Source organism: Sarcophilus harrisii, chromosome 4 (genome assembly GCF_902635505.1).
Source record: "Sarcophilus harrisii chromosome 4, mSarHar1.11, whole genome shotgun sequence".
Lineage (NCBI taxonomy): Eukaryota > Metazoa > Chordata > Mammalia > Dasyuromorphia > Dasyuridae > Sarcophilus > Sarcophilus harrisii.
Window position 1 is genome coordinate 49212382 of NC_045429.1, and position 16824 is coordinate 49229205.

Below are 16824 nucleotides of genomic sequence, written 5' to 3' on the forward strand. Positions count from 1 at the left end.
GAGGGGGAGGTCTTCCAGGACGTGGAGGGGGATCCTTGATTGGCTCTGGGATCCGGGCCTACGGGCGGGGTTTTCCCGGGGCTCCCGCCAGGCATCCCCACTACCACCCCCCACCCCGCACCTACGGGCCCGCGAGGCCGGGCGCCCCGCACGCGGGCCTGGGGCAGCCGCGGCTGCGGGGCGTCATTTCCGGTGAGCGGGACCCGGGCTGTTGGGAGTTGGTGGGGACAGCCGCCACCGCGGTCGAGGCAGCAGCGAGGCCGAGCCCGCCCCGACGACGCTCGCCCGGAGGCCCGGCCATGGCCTCGCCGCTGAAGGTGGAGCAGGACGTGCAGGGCAAGGTGGAGTCATTTCGGGCCCGAATCGCACAGGAGGCCGAGGATCTGGTGTCCACCTTTTTCCCTCAGAAGCTGTCAGAGTTGGACAGCCGCGTCCAGGAGCTCCGCCTGCAGGACCTGTCCCGCATCCGCTCAGTGCCGGCCCCGGAGCCGCCCGTCACCCAGGACACGCCGGACACCGCGGGCGACGGGCCCAACCGGGATCCGCCGCCCCCGCCGCCGGCCGCCCTGCAGCCGGCGCCGCCCGGGAAGGGGGCCGCGTTGCCCGGGGGCGAGGGGCAGCTGCTGCGCAGCAACCAGCATCTGGTGGAGCTGATTGAGCGCGTCAAGCCCGAGATCGAGCTGCTGAGAGAGAAGTGCAACACGGTGCGCATGTGGGTGCAGCTGCTCATCCCCAAGGTGGAGGACGGCAACAACTTCGGCGTGTCCATCCAGGAGGACACCGTGGACCAGCTGTGGACCGTGGAGAGCACGGCCGCCTCGTACCTGCGCCGCTTCTCCACCTACTACAACACGCGCGCCAAGCTCGTGTCCAAGATCGTCAAGTACCCGCAGGTGGAAGACTACCGGCGCACGGTGGCCGAGGTGGACGAGAACGAGTACCTGAGCGTGCGCCAGATCTTGCTGCATGTGCGGAACCAGTATGCCACCTTGCACGACGTGATCCTCAAGAACATCGAGAAGATCAAGACCCCGCGCAGCGCCAACACCGAGAACCTGTACTGAGGCTTGGGCCGCGGGCAGCCTGGGGGGACGGCCCGGCCTGCGAGCGCCGGGCATCGGGCGCCCCCGAGCCCCCTGTCCGTTTTGTGTTGTTGTTGTTTTCCTTTGGGGGGACAGTGGGGACGGACCATCTCGTGTGAGGGGGCACCTGGGCCCAGCAGAAAAGACTGCCATTCTGAGGAAAGCAGCTTTGTCGGTGACTACTGTGGCATGGGTGACGCTGACCTTTTCCAAAGGTTGTTCATTAGTAACAAAAGTTTAAAAGAAAAGTTAATGAAACTTTTCCCTTGGTTCTGCAATGTGTTACTTTGTTAAGACCTCAGGAATGCTCCCTTTCCACCATCATTTGTTTTTGCAGAGAAAGGAGTTTCAGGGGATGTATGTTTAGGTCATTGTATGCCATAAATTTAGCAAGTTGAAATAAAACTTGGTTTAACATTTTATGTTGGCTTAAGTGTGCTTATCTGATTTTTATTTTCAGATGTATGTTTCCCCCCCTCCCCCCCTCCCCCTTTAGATTGACTCATTCCTTTTGGTATTTTCCAACTCAAACACCACTGGAAGAAAAGCAGCTTGGGGCAGCCCCTGTCCTAGTCCATCCAGCTGCTCCCTCTGTTTCAGGAGACATTGCCGGATCATTCCAGTCACAGGTTGTCCCTTCCTTCTCCATCTGATTTGCTTCCTTCTTCCCAGATGTGTACTGCATATGTACAGATGGGTACTGTTGCTTTATTTTTCCTCTCTAGCCAAGAAAAGGTGCCAGAATTGTCGGCTGATGGACTGCTTTATGAATTGAATTAACTTTATTACTAATAGGTCATTATTCTTGTTGTTTAGTTTTGTTGTGTGATATTTTCAAAGCTATGGATATATGATAATAGTAGTTTCTTTGTTTATGACATTTTAAAGTTTAGGAAGTTACCCCAACCTCCAGCAGTCTTGTGAAATATGTGTTTGAAATATTATCCTCATTGTACAGGTGTGAAAGGCACAGTGTCAAAACTCAGGTCACATAACAGCTTCCAAACCAAAAGTCTGGGAGTTAGGGTTTTCTCATTCTAATCCCCATTGTTCTTTCTGCCAATTGAACAAATAGGGTGAATTATTAAGCATAGCGAATGATCTAGAAACTTCAGAGCAATTCTTGAAAATGTGCGATGAGTTCTTTCTCTACCCTTTTCTGCAATTTTCGTCCTGTTTAGCTACATCTGTGCCTTCCCTACTGAACTTCATCTCCTCCTACTTAGGATAAAAGCTACTTTTTTCCAGGGAAACATGTGCATCCTTGTTCATATGACTGAATGACTGAATAATTTGTTAGTAATTTTTTGTAGTATTTTGCTTATATCTTGCAAATTATATTTCTGAGTTTAGACTAAAATCGGCATTTGTGTTGATTTTGATATGCAGATTTTGAAGATGAATGTGTAGGTTCCTACTTAATGCTGATATTTTATATATGTGAGAATATGATTTCCATGGAAAATTGATAGCCTTATTTTTACTCCCTTTAGTTTTTGAGCCGTAATCCTTTGAGGTATGTCTTAAGTTCCCATGAAGTTCTTGAATGAAATCTGGAAATGAGACTACCATAGCATAATTTGTTATAAGAACACAAATATTACAATGTTTCTCTAGAAGGTACCTTTATTTGTCCAGGAAATGTCTACAATAATAGACAGGGACAACATTTTTGAATGTGCAAAGGATAAGGGTACATTCCTATAGGCCTTCATCTAAATGATGATTCCATAAAATTTAGAACTTTGTGGAAGATGAAACAAAAATATATCATCTCAGAAAGTGGTGCTTATGTGACATGAATTTCTCCATTTTTCTAGTCCTCTGTTAGAGCAAGGGTAAGATTATCTAGACTTGTAAAGGTTCCTTAGAGCAGATGGCAATCAACTCATAGATTATTTTGTATTCTTTCTCAAGATGTGATCATAAAATAGTTTTACCTAGCTGCTTACAAGAATCATCAAGTAAAGAAAGCAATCATTTTTGAATAAATCTTCTTAACCATTGGAGTTTGTAGTCTTCAATGTATTTTGATTGCAGTAAGTGAAAATTAACATGAACATTTATTATACAGACTGCTCTGAACTGCTGTAAAAACATTCTAAAAGTTAGAGAAGTTAAAGATTTAAAGCAGAGATGTTTTCTTTCACATATTTTTTTTTTTTCTTAGAGAAATATCTAGGAGTCTTTGAAGTAAGCTGCTTTTCTGGTGGGCTGTTTTTCGTTTTCCTAGTGTGGTAGCAGTGTTCATTAAAATAGGTGTAACCAGCCTTTCAAAGTGTTGTATTCTTGGCATGCTTTCTGTTTTTTCACTTTTTGTCTTATCCCTAAAAGAATTTTAAAAAATTATTCACCATGTGTGAATTTATTAAAACAAATGAATCTTTGCATTCCATTCTCCTGTATATTTATTTCAGAGATAGGTGAATATTTAAAATGTACCCATTATCTTAGACTAGCCTTTATATTTATATGGCAAAATGGAATTGTATATTTGAATTAAATTTATTTCCCTCCCTATTTATATGTCGAGAAAAAAGCATTCATTTTTACAAGATTTCGAGTTCCAAATTTTTGTCTGTCCCTCCCTTCCTCCAAAGTTGTATTACATTTGAAACATGAAGTTCGTTTCTAGAGTAGTTAAAGCCTAACTGGAAAGACATTTAAAAATTTGGATGGAGGATAATTGAAACTCTTTACCTCCCTTCTCTCCTCCCTCTCCCCCACTCTAAAATCCTGGAAAGTGATATTGATAGATAAAACAAGTTTACTTTTCTATAAAAATAATAATGGGGAGTCCAAATCTGAACTTTAAAAAACATGCCATGAAATAGAAGTTGTCTAATAAGAAAGATGCTTAATCTGTTTACATTCTACTACATTCTCAAGAAGTTTTTCTCTTCCTTATTTTCCTTTTAAGGTGTTACATCTTATTTAGGAGAGTACCAAGCACACTGCTTCAATTTATAACATTGACAAAAGCATTTGACCACACACAATTGTGAAATGGGTCTGAGCAATCCTGGAGTTTAGCAATTATCCATCTATCAGCAACTTCTTTATGAAGTTGAGATTTATTAAGTTTATAACACAACCATTAATTTTTAATTGTTGTCTTTACTCTTTCTGTCAAACTTCATGCTGAAATTAAAATATTTCAATTAAAATCTTCAAGTCAAACTTTTTGCTAAATATTGAAATCCTTTAATTCATAATTATAATTTTCTTCCTAATATAACACTATCAGATATTAAGAATACTTATTTAAAGTATCTTTCTCTTGAAAATAAATAAACTTTTGGTGGTCTTTTTTGTGTGTGGGGAGGCATTGTGGGTAAGGAACTCTTGTTAATAGTAATGAGTTGAATAGCTCTCTTTATAATAAACCTTTTGGACTTGCTGTCAGCACATATTCACTATGTCATGTATTTATTATTAGTATCAGAAGCCCTAGGTTTGGTTTTTATACTTTTATTCTTATAAGTAAAGCTGAGTGTGATTTGTTTTTATTTTAACAAAAATTAAATTTGAGGGGCTTAAGTTTGTATCTAAATATTACTGTGGAAATTTTAAAATTCACATATTTGTACCAGTTAATGGGGAACTAGAAATTGAACTTTGTCAGAATTACTGAAATTTGCCAATCAACAATGAAAAGAAAGCTAAACTAAGTAACTAAAAAAAAAAACAAACCTCCAAAAAAACTCACTAACAATTAACAGTGTTATTGGAAAAAAAGATGATGAAACATACCTCCTCTTAGCATAGAGGGTGTAGGAATGTGAATAAGTAATGTTGCTTGTGTTATCAGAACACATAAATACTGTGTGTTAACTGTTTTTCCTTGGTTATCCAAGGAAGCTTTGATTCTAAGAAAGAAGGGAAATTCTGGCCCAAAAATGACTAAATATTAAAACAAAAGATTTCTAGTAAGAACTTTTTTTTAAAAAAAGAAACAAATTGGCATGATTTAGGTTTACCTGCTAAGTGAAATACTAATCTTAAATAACAAAAATGATGTTAAATCACTTTTTTAAATGTCATATTTTGCTTTTAGGTTATGGCAATTATGGAAATTTAAAAACAATTATCTCACCAATTTCCTTTCCTCACAGTCTCTTAGTTTTATACAATCTTGTCATTATTCATTTTCATTGATACATATTAAAAATGTATCAATATCTTATTCATGAGTTAACTTCTGCTTCATATATTACAAAATCATTGTTTCTAAAACCTTTCTGGATGTGCTATTTATTGGGAAAAGGGAGCTTTTACACTTGGCAAAATGGTATAAGGTTTAAAGAGAAAAATTAAATTGTTCTTTTGACCAAATATTTAGCAAATCACTTTTACCTGATTGAAAAATCTGCAGCAGAAAAAGAAATCCCTTCCACTTTTGCTGTGATAAATGAGATTTGAGACAATTTGTAGCAGCTGAGTGTATAGATGAGAAGCATCTAGTAGAGTATGATAATAGTCAGATCTCCCTTAATTTGGAGGGTTTTTTTAAATGGTGGCAATAGTCTTTCATAATCCTTTCTGGCTGAGAATTAAATCATGTAGATTTTTCATGAAGTTTGCTAATTTTTATTTCTTTACTCTTTTATTTTCTTCCCATTGATTTCATTAATCATTTCATTTAGAATCAGCTGCAAATTATTCTAAACATCTCTCTAAATTTCTCTGTTTAACAGAAAAATTAATGGATTTAAAAAAAAAAGTAAAAAAAAATAGAGAAATTGAGGGGATGAGGAATCAGTTGAAAAATGAATGAATGAGTTGTGGCATATTATTGTGATGTAAAGATATTGTGCTATAAGAAATGACAAGAGGTGGGGTGGGGGTGGGGGGTTGAGTCCTGAAAAACCAGGGAAGAATTATACAAACTGATGCAAAGTGAAGTGAGCAGGACCAAGGAGGATGTTGTACCCAGAAGCAGCAATCTTGCAATAATGATCAAGTGTGGAAAACAGTTGATTTGATCAGTAGTTTTTCTGGTCATGAAAAATGCTTTCCACTTCTAGAGAAGGAACTGATGAATTCTGAATGCATATTGAAGTTTTTTTTTCTGCTTTATTTTTCTTGCCTTCCCCCCACCCCCACCCCAACATAACTTGTAGATCTTCACATATATAATAGATATATTGTTTGCCTTTTCACTAAGTGGGATAAGAAAGGGCAGGGGAATAGAATTTAGAACTCAAAATTTAAAATGACTGTTAGAATTTTTTAATTAAAAAAATAACAGTTCTCTTACATTAACTACTATGCATCTCTTTGCAAATAGTTGTATGTAAGAGCTGGTAAATATATATATATATATATATATCTATAGATATATCTATAGATAGATATATTCATATATATATATATATATATATATATATATATATATGAAATTGAAAGTAAGAGTGATTTGGTTAAGAAGTCTAAGAATGAGTAAATATATTTTTTGTTTTTATCTGAGTTCCCTAGTTTTCTTATTTGTTTTTTTGGTTGTTCAGGTAGGATTTGCCTTCTCACCTTATTCCCATAACCCCTTTTCTGCCACTGAGAACACAGAAAAAAATATTCCATATATAGTTAATCAGACTAAATCTCTACACTGGCTACGTCCTAAAAAATACTTGTCTCATCTTGCATTCTGAGTTCTTCATCTATCTGGAATTCTTTTTGGTCACTTTGATAATAAAAAGTTTATCACAATTGTATCCCATCTCCTATATTCCTGTTGAATGAAATATATTTCTATAACTAGCTTTGTGTGTATGAACTTTTAATTAGTTCATTTGAAGTGTTGGCTACTCTCCCCCTTCTCCCTATTTGCCTGCCTGTCTAATGTACCTTGATTATATGAGAAAGTTTTCTCTGAACTTCCTCCCCCTTTTCCTAGTGTAGTTTTTTTCCTCTCACTTTCCATTTTTAAGATCAAAAAATAACAATCACTCCCAGATTAATTGGAGCTCCCTCTCTGATATCCCTTTATGATGATAAGAGTTCAGAGGAGACACATATGTCATCTCCCTATTTTGGGAGACCTCATTTGGGGTTTTCTTGGAAGAGTTGCTGGAGTAGTTTGCCTTTTCTCGCTTATTTTACAGATGAGGAAACTGAGGCAGATAGGGTTAAATGGCTTGCCCAGGATCACACAGCTAGTCTGTGTCTCTGTTTAGATGTGAAGTGAGGAAGATAAATCTATCTTTCTTGAGGCCTAGCCCTCACTGGTCCACTTGCAATCTTTCAGGACTCTTAAAAAGACAGAATCTAGTTGCTGTCCCCTAGTCTGACTCTGCAAATCTCAGTCTGGGTTTAGAGCTGAGCAAGAGTAGATTGCTCCTTGTTCCACTCCTTATCAGTTACCCGAACAGCTGTCTTAGATCAGAGTGGGAGAATTGTAGGCTCCTCATAGTCTCTCCATTCTTCTTTAGATAGGGCTGAGTGGACCCCGCTTTGTTCCTGAAGCCAGCCACAGTCCCACCACCACCAACTCTGCAGATATTGTCAGCTTCTACACCCAGGGCCTCTCTACCCTTGGACAGAATCCTTTACCGTTGTTATTGCCTTGCATCTGCGACCAGGGGCTGGCATAGTGGTCACTAAGATTGCCAGGAGGCACTTGCCATGTGATGGTGCCCCAGTTTTGGTCTAGGGTTGCCCTGTAAAAATCTGAGACCTCTTACCCTAGTATAGCCCTTCCCCAGGTGCTGAAAGGCTTCACTCATGGCAGCCTCTGTATCCAGCCCCAACATTCTCCTGTGTTGGCAGATCTGTCTGTCTTCCTCTTGCCTAGCTGACTTGGACAGAGGACGTACTGTGACCTTTTCTGGATCTCCCCAGCTGGTGCATTTTCTATATCTGTTAGGAGGAATCTGTGAAGAGAAGATAACTGCATTGCTTCCTAGTACTCTGCCATTTGCAATCATCCACAGGCTTCTTTTTCATAAGTGATTCTCTGTAATTGTGAAAATCATTTAACCTTCCCATTGTGGAACTTAAGTAATGCTCATCTTTGAGTAATTTTTTTAGTATTAATGAATTTTTTGATAATGAATCACAGGGCCTAAGATTTTTTGGATTAAAAGTATTTTATATAAAGCAAAATCATTGACCTTATTGTTTTTCAGTTAGTTTGCTAAGCACCTCCTGTTTGCAAAGACTGTTGGGAAAAAATCTCCATTCAGCTTCTCTTCCATACCTTCAGCACGAACAGAAACTCTTAAGTCAGAACGAGCTAACTGTGACTTCTGTCAGTGACCTCCCAGAAGGAAAGAGGGTCAAAAGGCTACTTGAATTAGTTGATTTTTGTGGCTGTCTTCAAAAAACCTTACAGATTATGTTTGGAGCTTTGACTTTGACAGTAATTACATGTCAAAATTAATTATTAATCAAAGAATCTATAACTGGAAGGATTCTCAGAGACAGTCCTTCATGTAACAGATGGAGGTGAAGTGACTTAGCCAGCTTTCCTAAGGCACAGGTATCAGAGGAAGGATTTGGACCCAGTCTCTTTCTGCAGTGTGATTTTTTTCCATGATTCTCATTTCCTTGGTAATAAAAGGGTTATTGAAGAATTAATATTGAATATGAAAACTACAGTTGTACTGTGACTTATTACAGTACCCATTTCTCCCGTTAGAATTCATTTGGTTTGTTAAAATGATCAGGTGATATCCAAAAGAAGATTGGAATGAATCACATGGACTAAATACTTTAGAAAAGTAATTTTTTGTTCTGAGATAATAAGTACTAGATCAATACAAGAAAAGATAGCTTAAAACTAATGGTTTTTAAATGAACAAGATAGAATTATATACTTTTGGGACTTTGATATTCTAGTTCATGCTGTCATATGTTATGTTTAAAAAGTAAGCAGTTTAATATCCACAATAGGAAATAATAGTAAACAAATTCATAAATGATGATTCTATTTATACATTGTCAGGAATAGTTTCTTATTTTAAATGAAACTTTATGATTTGATTACAGTTGTCAGTATATGAAACTGTTGAGTAAATATTAGTCCATGTTAAAGGTACCTGATGTTAAATTCTAACACTTCTAGGTCCTGATGATTATAATATTGTCAAGAGTGTGTTAGGTGCTAATGAACATTTGCTGAAGTCATAGGCCTGAGGCAAAAGCACTTCATTGAAACATACAGAATTGACAATAGAACTTGAAATAGAAGCCCAATTAATGATCTTTCTAATTGTTATTCTTGGCTGTAAATATGTGTTAGTTGTGTCTTTCTAACTGATTGTGCTAAGAAAATTAAGCTTTGATAAGTTTTGGGACTTATTATTTAGCTCAGTCAGAAAAAGATAATAAAATATTTTGGATGTCTTTTGACATTTCTACTGCTACTTAAAAAGCTTACAAACCATAAGTCCAAAAGAGAATAAGTATATGATGCTCTTATAATATTTAATATCAGTACTGTGCAATCTTATAACTTTAGAATACCCTAATTATGTGACAAATTTCTAGAGATGATATCTAAATAAATGTCCCAGATTCATAAAATATTTAACTTTTGAAATGATTTCAGTTTCCAAGATAACGTTGATAAAAATCAAACTTCCAGCTTTTTTTAAAAATCAGACTCATGCCGATTTATCTTCTTAGATTCTTAGGCCTTTTCTGTTCAATGGAATATCCTGAGTAAATATTGCTTTTTTGTTTGTTCAAAGTCATAGCAGACAGTAGAGTATTTGGTCTATCCTTTTTTGTTATTCTTTTAATACAATGTTGCATCTCAAGCTATAGAAACAAATTCTAAGTACTTTTGTTTTTTCCAATTAAAATATAGTATAAATCCATATATTAACTTATGTTTGAGGGCAGACTGCTGCTCCACAATCTTAGTGGCATTATTATGTTGATCTCTAGGATGATATCTAAATAATAGAGAACCGTGTTGTATGGTTAGCTTCTTGATTTCATTAGTATTTAGTAACAGATTTTCTGTCATGCACAGGTAACAATTTCTGCTTTCAGTAATTCTATTTTTAATGACTTTAAAATGTCTTCTTAATCTTACCACAGAATCTTACTCTACTCACACCACAAATTTGATAGTTTTAGATTCATAATTTTGGCTCAATTGATTTAGATAGCTAATTAAATACTCAATTCTTTTTGTTCCCAAATATGAATGCACTGTTGTCTAATTTATAGACTTATTTTTTACTGTATAATATTCTTCCAAGTATCTGTGTTGCAAAACTACTATATAGGTTGTCCCAAAAGTCTATTAAAGTTATACAAAACTTAAAATTGCACTAAAACTTTTGTTACACCCTATAAGTATAATGATTTTTAACTTTATCTTGTTTTGATTTTAATCTCCATAAAAATAGACTTACAGCAGTACAAATTAGATTATTTTTCCTCTTTCATCATGTTCATGGAGTACAGTCTATCATTCATTCCAACTAGAGAACAGATCTCTAGGATTTAGAAGAATTCACTTCACAAATTTTTGGCTTAACCCTAAGTTCTTTTGTAGATTCCACATGGTAAGTATCTAGTAAATGCTTATTAAATGCATAGTCAAATCACAAATCTTGGGATTTTCTGAGGATAACACTGTATACTCACATTGGAGGTATACTTAAAGAGAATTTAAAAAAGGGAATGGATATTCATTTTTGATTTCCCATAGATGGCATTAACTAGTTGTGTAGCTAAAAGGTCTAAAAAATAAGATTACATCTATGTATACTGTTTGTTAATATTTTAAAATATTTGACTAGTTGTTATAAGCTATAACTATAAAAGCTTTTCTTAGTAAACTGTGTGCCACTTGTACAATAAAAATGTATGGGACCCTAACAGCTTTGACTATAGAGCAAATACACTCAAACTAACACTGAGCAAAGTATGAATAAAGGAAATGTAACTATATATGAGGTCTTCACACATGAACTTGGCTTATCACTTCTTTCTTCTATATGGCAGGCCTTCAAATTCTTGAAGATAGTTATATAATGGTAATAGCTAATATTTGTTTATAGAGTGCCAGGCACTATGATAAGCTTATGTGATCCTCGCAACAACCCTGGAAGGTAGGTACTATTATTATTTCCATCATATAGAAGAGGCAAATAGCAGCTAAATGATTGGCCACAGTTCTTATAGCTTTGCCAAAAATGCTTTATTTAGCAATAAATTGTTCATCTGTATGCAGTTGATGTGCTTAACTAATGTTCAGTTGAGGACACCGCGTTTCTCTGAACCCTTGTCACTAAGATCGCTCAGAAATGTGATTGTCAGCACTCATGGCAGAGCAAGTGTGCTCTGCTCAGGGGTGAGTGCAAGACCTATCGCCCCTGTTCAGGAACCCAAAACCTCCCAGGAGCTTATGTGGAGCCTGCCGTTGGCAAGCTCAGGGACCTTTTTCTTCTCACCTTGCTCAATTTCACCTAACTTATAAATCTTGACTTTGGATGCCCAAAGTGCCTAGCAAATAGGAAGCATTTAATAAATGTTTATTCACGTGACTGTTTTACTAAACAGTGGGAGAAGTGCCAGGCTCCGTGATGGGGGTACAAAGATAAAAGGGCCAATAGCCGGTGATTCAGAGTGGGGAAAGGGACCTCAGAGACCATCTCTCCTCATGTGGGAGGGGAGGAAGCAGGCTCCTGGAAGTTGTCACTTACCCAAGATTGCACAGGCAGTGGCAGAATTTGAACCTGGGAGTCTCTGCTTCCAGAGCCCTTGCTTTGTCCATAACTTCTCCCTCCCAACAGGGGCCTTACAGTTAAGTAAGTGATAGCACGGGTGAAAAGTAAACATGTGCTCAATCATTTGAGAAAAAAGGGACAGTCCCAGGGGATCCAGAGAGTTTTGGTGGTAATAGATGGTACTTGAGGAAGCTAGGGCTCTGAGAGGGCCAGGTGGAAAGTAAGTTCCTTCCAGGGTCAGAGGTCAGATTTGGATGTTTGGTGTGGGGAGGAGCCCCTAGGACAGTTCTGCGGGATCGTAGACTTTTTTGGAGGACACTGATAGGTAAGAAGGCTGGAAAGCTAGGCTGGGACTAGATTGTATCTGCCACTTCTCATCCTCCTTGGCCTCCTTAATAGCCACCAGAGGAGATTTGTGTAGCATTACTCCTGCATCCATTAAGCACCTGGTGTGTTCCTTGAGCTGAGAGTATAAGACAAAAAGAAACCAGTCCCTGCCTGTAAGGAGCTTGTCTCCTAGAGGAAGTACCCATGTGCTTGGATACATATGCAGAAATATGTGTGAATATACATGCATAGGAAATAGATACATAATGAATAGAGTATAATTTGGCCTGGAGGACACTCTTGCCTTGGTGGATTAGGAAAGACATCTTATAGACAGTGGCATTTAATTTGAGCGGAGAAAACAAGGGGCTCCAAGAGCTGGAGGTGAGAATGGGGCAAATTTCAGATGGAGATGCCAATGTGGAGGCACGAAGGTGGGAGAGGACTTATTCTGTGGGGAACATGAAAAAGCTCAGTCTAGCTGAACTTAGGTTGGCCCTCTGTGAATTTACATTTTTATGTAAATTTATTTACATTTTTATTTTCCAATAGTATATGTATTAAATTTTACATTATTAGAAGCAAATAATGCATTATGATGTCATCATCATATTTACAAAAATTAGTTTTTCACTTACCTAGCAGAAATACAGACTAAGTTATGAGGGAGTGGAAAGGTTCTTTAAAAGCACCCTGAGCATGTGGTTCCGAAAGGATGATAGTGTCGATGACTTGGGCCTGTAGGGAGGGATAAGGCTGCTAAAAAGGACAAGGGGCACCGAGTATCAAGAATCCACTTAAGAGTGTCTGTGAGGGCCAGCTGCCTTGCATTTCTAGTTTAAGTTACCAGTCAGAATGGCTGACTGAGATAATGATGTATTAATATGTTAGCCAAGTGTCAAACCTTCTCATTCCTTAACAAAATGTTTATATTCTGAGGCAGTTCAAGGAAGCTTGGGCAGAAAATTGGGCACCCCTTTGAGAAACTTTAAAAGACCGAGTTGTTAGTGCTGAAACCCACTTAAGCCTTTGAGAGGAGATACAGCATCCATCCTTGAGCAGAGATGTATCCTCCTAAAAGACAATGATATACAGAGGCATTCATTTATAAAACTGGAAGCAGTTTTGAGGAGTGGGACCTCTGCCCAGTTGAAAAGAGACACACAAAGGAGAAAGAGAGGGGGGAAGGAACGGACAAAGGGGGAGGGGGAGAGTGTGTGTGAATGTGTATGTTGTGAGTGTAGCTAGATAGCCCTGGCAATAAAGAATCAAGTTGCAAAGAAGAACAGATGTGAGGAGTCAGCCCAGGAAGCAACCTGTCCAACAGAGATAGTACATCCAAGGAGATTGAAATACACTGAGACAATGCAACACCACTGTTGTGTTTATAGCCATCCTCAGGGATTGTGTTTTTGTGGGAGGCTGAACCCCTGATTTATATGGGGGGAATATTTTGTATTTACTATTCTGTCTATGCCTTCTTTTTTTCCTTTTTTAAAAAATGTATTTCTTTTTAACACATATTGCTTTGTGAATCATTTTGGGAGAGAAAATCAGAGCAAAAGGGAAAAACCATGGGAGAGATTTAAAAAAAAAAAAAAAAAGAAAAGAAAAGAAAAAAAGAAGTGAACATAGCATGTGCTGATTTACATTCAGTCCTTAGTTCTTTTTTCTGAATATAGATGGCATTTTCTGTCCAATTTCCATCGCTTTGGATCATGGAACCAGAGAAGAACCAAGTCTTCCATAGTTGATCATTGCACATTTTTGCTGTTATTATGTACAATTTGCTGTATTATGTACAATTATGTACAATGTATCCCTGGTTCTGCTTGTTTCACTCAGCATCAGTTCATATAAATCTTTCCAGGCCTTCCTAAAATCAACTTGTTTGTCATTTTTTATAAAACAATAATATTCTGTTATCTTCATATACCACAATTTGTTCAGCCATTCCCCCGTTGATGGGCATCTACTCATTTTCCAGTTTTTTGCTACCACAAAAAGAGCTACTATGGACATTTTTGCACACATTGGTCCTTTACCTCCTTTATTATTTCTTTGGGATACAAATGTAGTAAAGGCACTGTTGGGTCAAAGGGTATGCACAGTTTTATAGCCCTTTGAGCATAGTTCCAAATTGCTTTCTAAAATGTCTGGATTATTTCACAATTCCACCAACAATATTGCTAAAAAGCAAAGGTGGTATTTAAGAGGACATAGACATGAAAAAATATATATATAAAAGTTGCATTTTCCAGTTGGCTATTAATAGGAGATAGCCCATGAGTCAGAGACATAGGCTTGAGCACCACTAGAATTTCAGTCTAGAATCTTCAGGTAGGATGAATTCTACATTTGTATGCTTCTAAAATGCAATTTTAAAATGTTAATCAACCATCTAGTTAAAGTTGGTTTGATATATAATTATGTCATATGAAGGGGAAAGTTGACAAATTCCAGAGAAACTTTAGGCATATTTAGTACACATATTATATACTTCAAGAAACATTGCCTAATTGATATCCTTATTTGATGAATTAATATGGGTGGAAGGGGCCTAATGTAAATATATATATTCTATGATTATGAATCATACTTTCTCTATGTAGGCCTTTGAATATTCCTGGGGTTACATCTTCTTATCCAGTATTCATTTCCTTGGAAGACATGGAGATTTCTCTCTCTCTCTCTCTCTCTCTCTCTCTCTCTCTCTCTCTCTCTTCCTGATTGTACAAATTACTACTTAAGAAGTTCGTATCTGCCAAAAAAAAAAAAAAAAGAAAACAAAAGGAAAGAAAGAATGTGTCTTCTAAATTGTTGCCTAGGTACCTATTGATCGCTAGTTTTTTCTTCCGTATATTTTAAGTTATATCCTGATTTTATAATCAGCCTTTTCAGGACCTCTTTTTGCATATTTGTTATATTTAGTGTTTGTACATATAGGAACTTGAAGTTAAGATAGTCTTCATGATCCATCTATGAATTTTATAGCTTAAAAGATATAGCTCAAAAGATATGAGTGTAATTCATTTAAAATCTTTTAAATTAATTTTTTGAATTTAAAAGCATTTATTCTCTCCCCTTTCATTAAAAAAATCCTTATAACAAATATTAATAGTCAAGAAAAGCAGATTTCCATATTGACCATGCCTAAAATTATGTGTTTTATTGTCCATCTTGAGTTTATAATCTCTCTTTCAAGAAATAGGTAGCATTTTTTATCTGATTGTTCCTCTGAAGTTATGATTAGTCACTTCATTGCTCAGAATTCCTAAATTTTTCAAAGTTGTTTTACAGTCTTCCTGTTATATAAATTGTTCTTCATTCTGTTCATTTCATATGGGTCTTCCCAGTTTTCTTTCAAACTGTATATTTTGTTATTTCTTATGGCATGGTGACATTCCATTGTATTCATTGCATCATATAATTTGCTTAGCTATTTTTCAGTAGATATAAAAGGTTCTAGTTCTTTGCTACTACAAAAAAAGCTTCCATAAATATTTTTTTAAGTATGAGTTTTAAGGGCTATATTGTAAGAACAAGAAAAGTCATTATAGGAAGAAAAATGAAAAGCAATTTTTCCCTTAAAAAAGGGGGGAAAGATTTTTCATTTGTAAAATACACACTTGCTAAGATGCTCCCATCTTTTTCAGGTTGTTTATTTACATTGAAAACTAATCTGAAAGCTCTTTTATCTAATTTCAATGGCTTAGCACTTCAATATGGAGCACAGACCAGCTTGTCTCTTTCTAGTGCTTAGTGATTAATCAGTTACATTATCATCACTTAGACTTGTGTGAATCTCAGATTTGAAGACTAACTGCAGTTTGGAGATAATTCCCTTTTTAGAGCTCTGGCAGTTTACATAAGAAAAATGTTAAGCAGTAGAACAAGAACCTGGAATCTTAAAGTAATGGCCTCCATTTCCATGGGCATCTGTTTAACAGCTGGTCTGTGATATTAAGAGGGAATGTTTTTTAATCTAGTTAGGGATGTTTCCACTGTTTGAGATCCTCACATTGCTGTTTATGGGGAGATGCAGATCTTCCAGTGGCGTGTTTGGATGCTTTTGCCTTTGCTTTTATTTAATGTTCTTTGCTGTCTTGGAGAAAGTTAGAAAAAGACCTCGTTTTTTTCTCCAGATGATCGTGTTCTCTTGAAGTGAATAAACACTCACCCATAGTGTCTCAGCTACCTTCAGTCAAAAGCTGCAAGATACACAAAGAGAAGTGTCATCATAAACTCTGAACTCTATTGTTTCCCCTTAGAAATATGTAAACTGTATGTAAAACTTACTTTTTCATATGAACTATGGAATTTTCTCATTTTTTAGAAATTTTTGAGTTATTTATTGTATAGGAAACATATTAATCAGGGACTGTGGGTCAGCAACAAAAAAGTAAATTAAAAAGCCAGAATTTATAATCCAGTTAGAGATAGAAGCTGTAGACATGAAAATGCACCAACTCAATGTAGGGTGATTGCCACGTTTTGTACAGCATACATCATAGCTGACAGAACGAACTACTGAGTAGGCAGGAAAGAATTGATATTTTAGCAGGGTTTTGGAAGCTGAATAAGATGATAGGAAGGTAAACGTCAGTCATTCTAGGTAGGGATATCTGACATGTAAAATACTGTTAGGAACTACATTGCAAACATTTGGTCAATGATAATTCAATATCAGAACTGAGTATACATTTTAACTTTTCTGTCACATTGTA

At 37.1% G+C, this 16824-nt stretch overlaps 1 protein-coding gene and 1 pseudogene across 3 annotated transcripts in view; both read left to right on the forward strand.

Annotated features, from left to right (window-relative positions):
• ATF6 (activating transcription factor 6) overlaps positions 1–16824 on the forward strand; it is a 185183-nt gene that overhangs the window by 99761 nt on the left and 68598 nt on the right. The window lies entirely within an intron of this gene.
• On the forward strand, positions 177–1502 carry LOC116419054 (annotated as a pseudogene).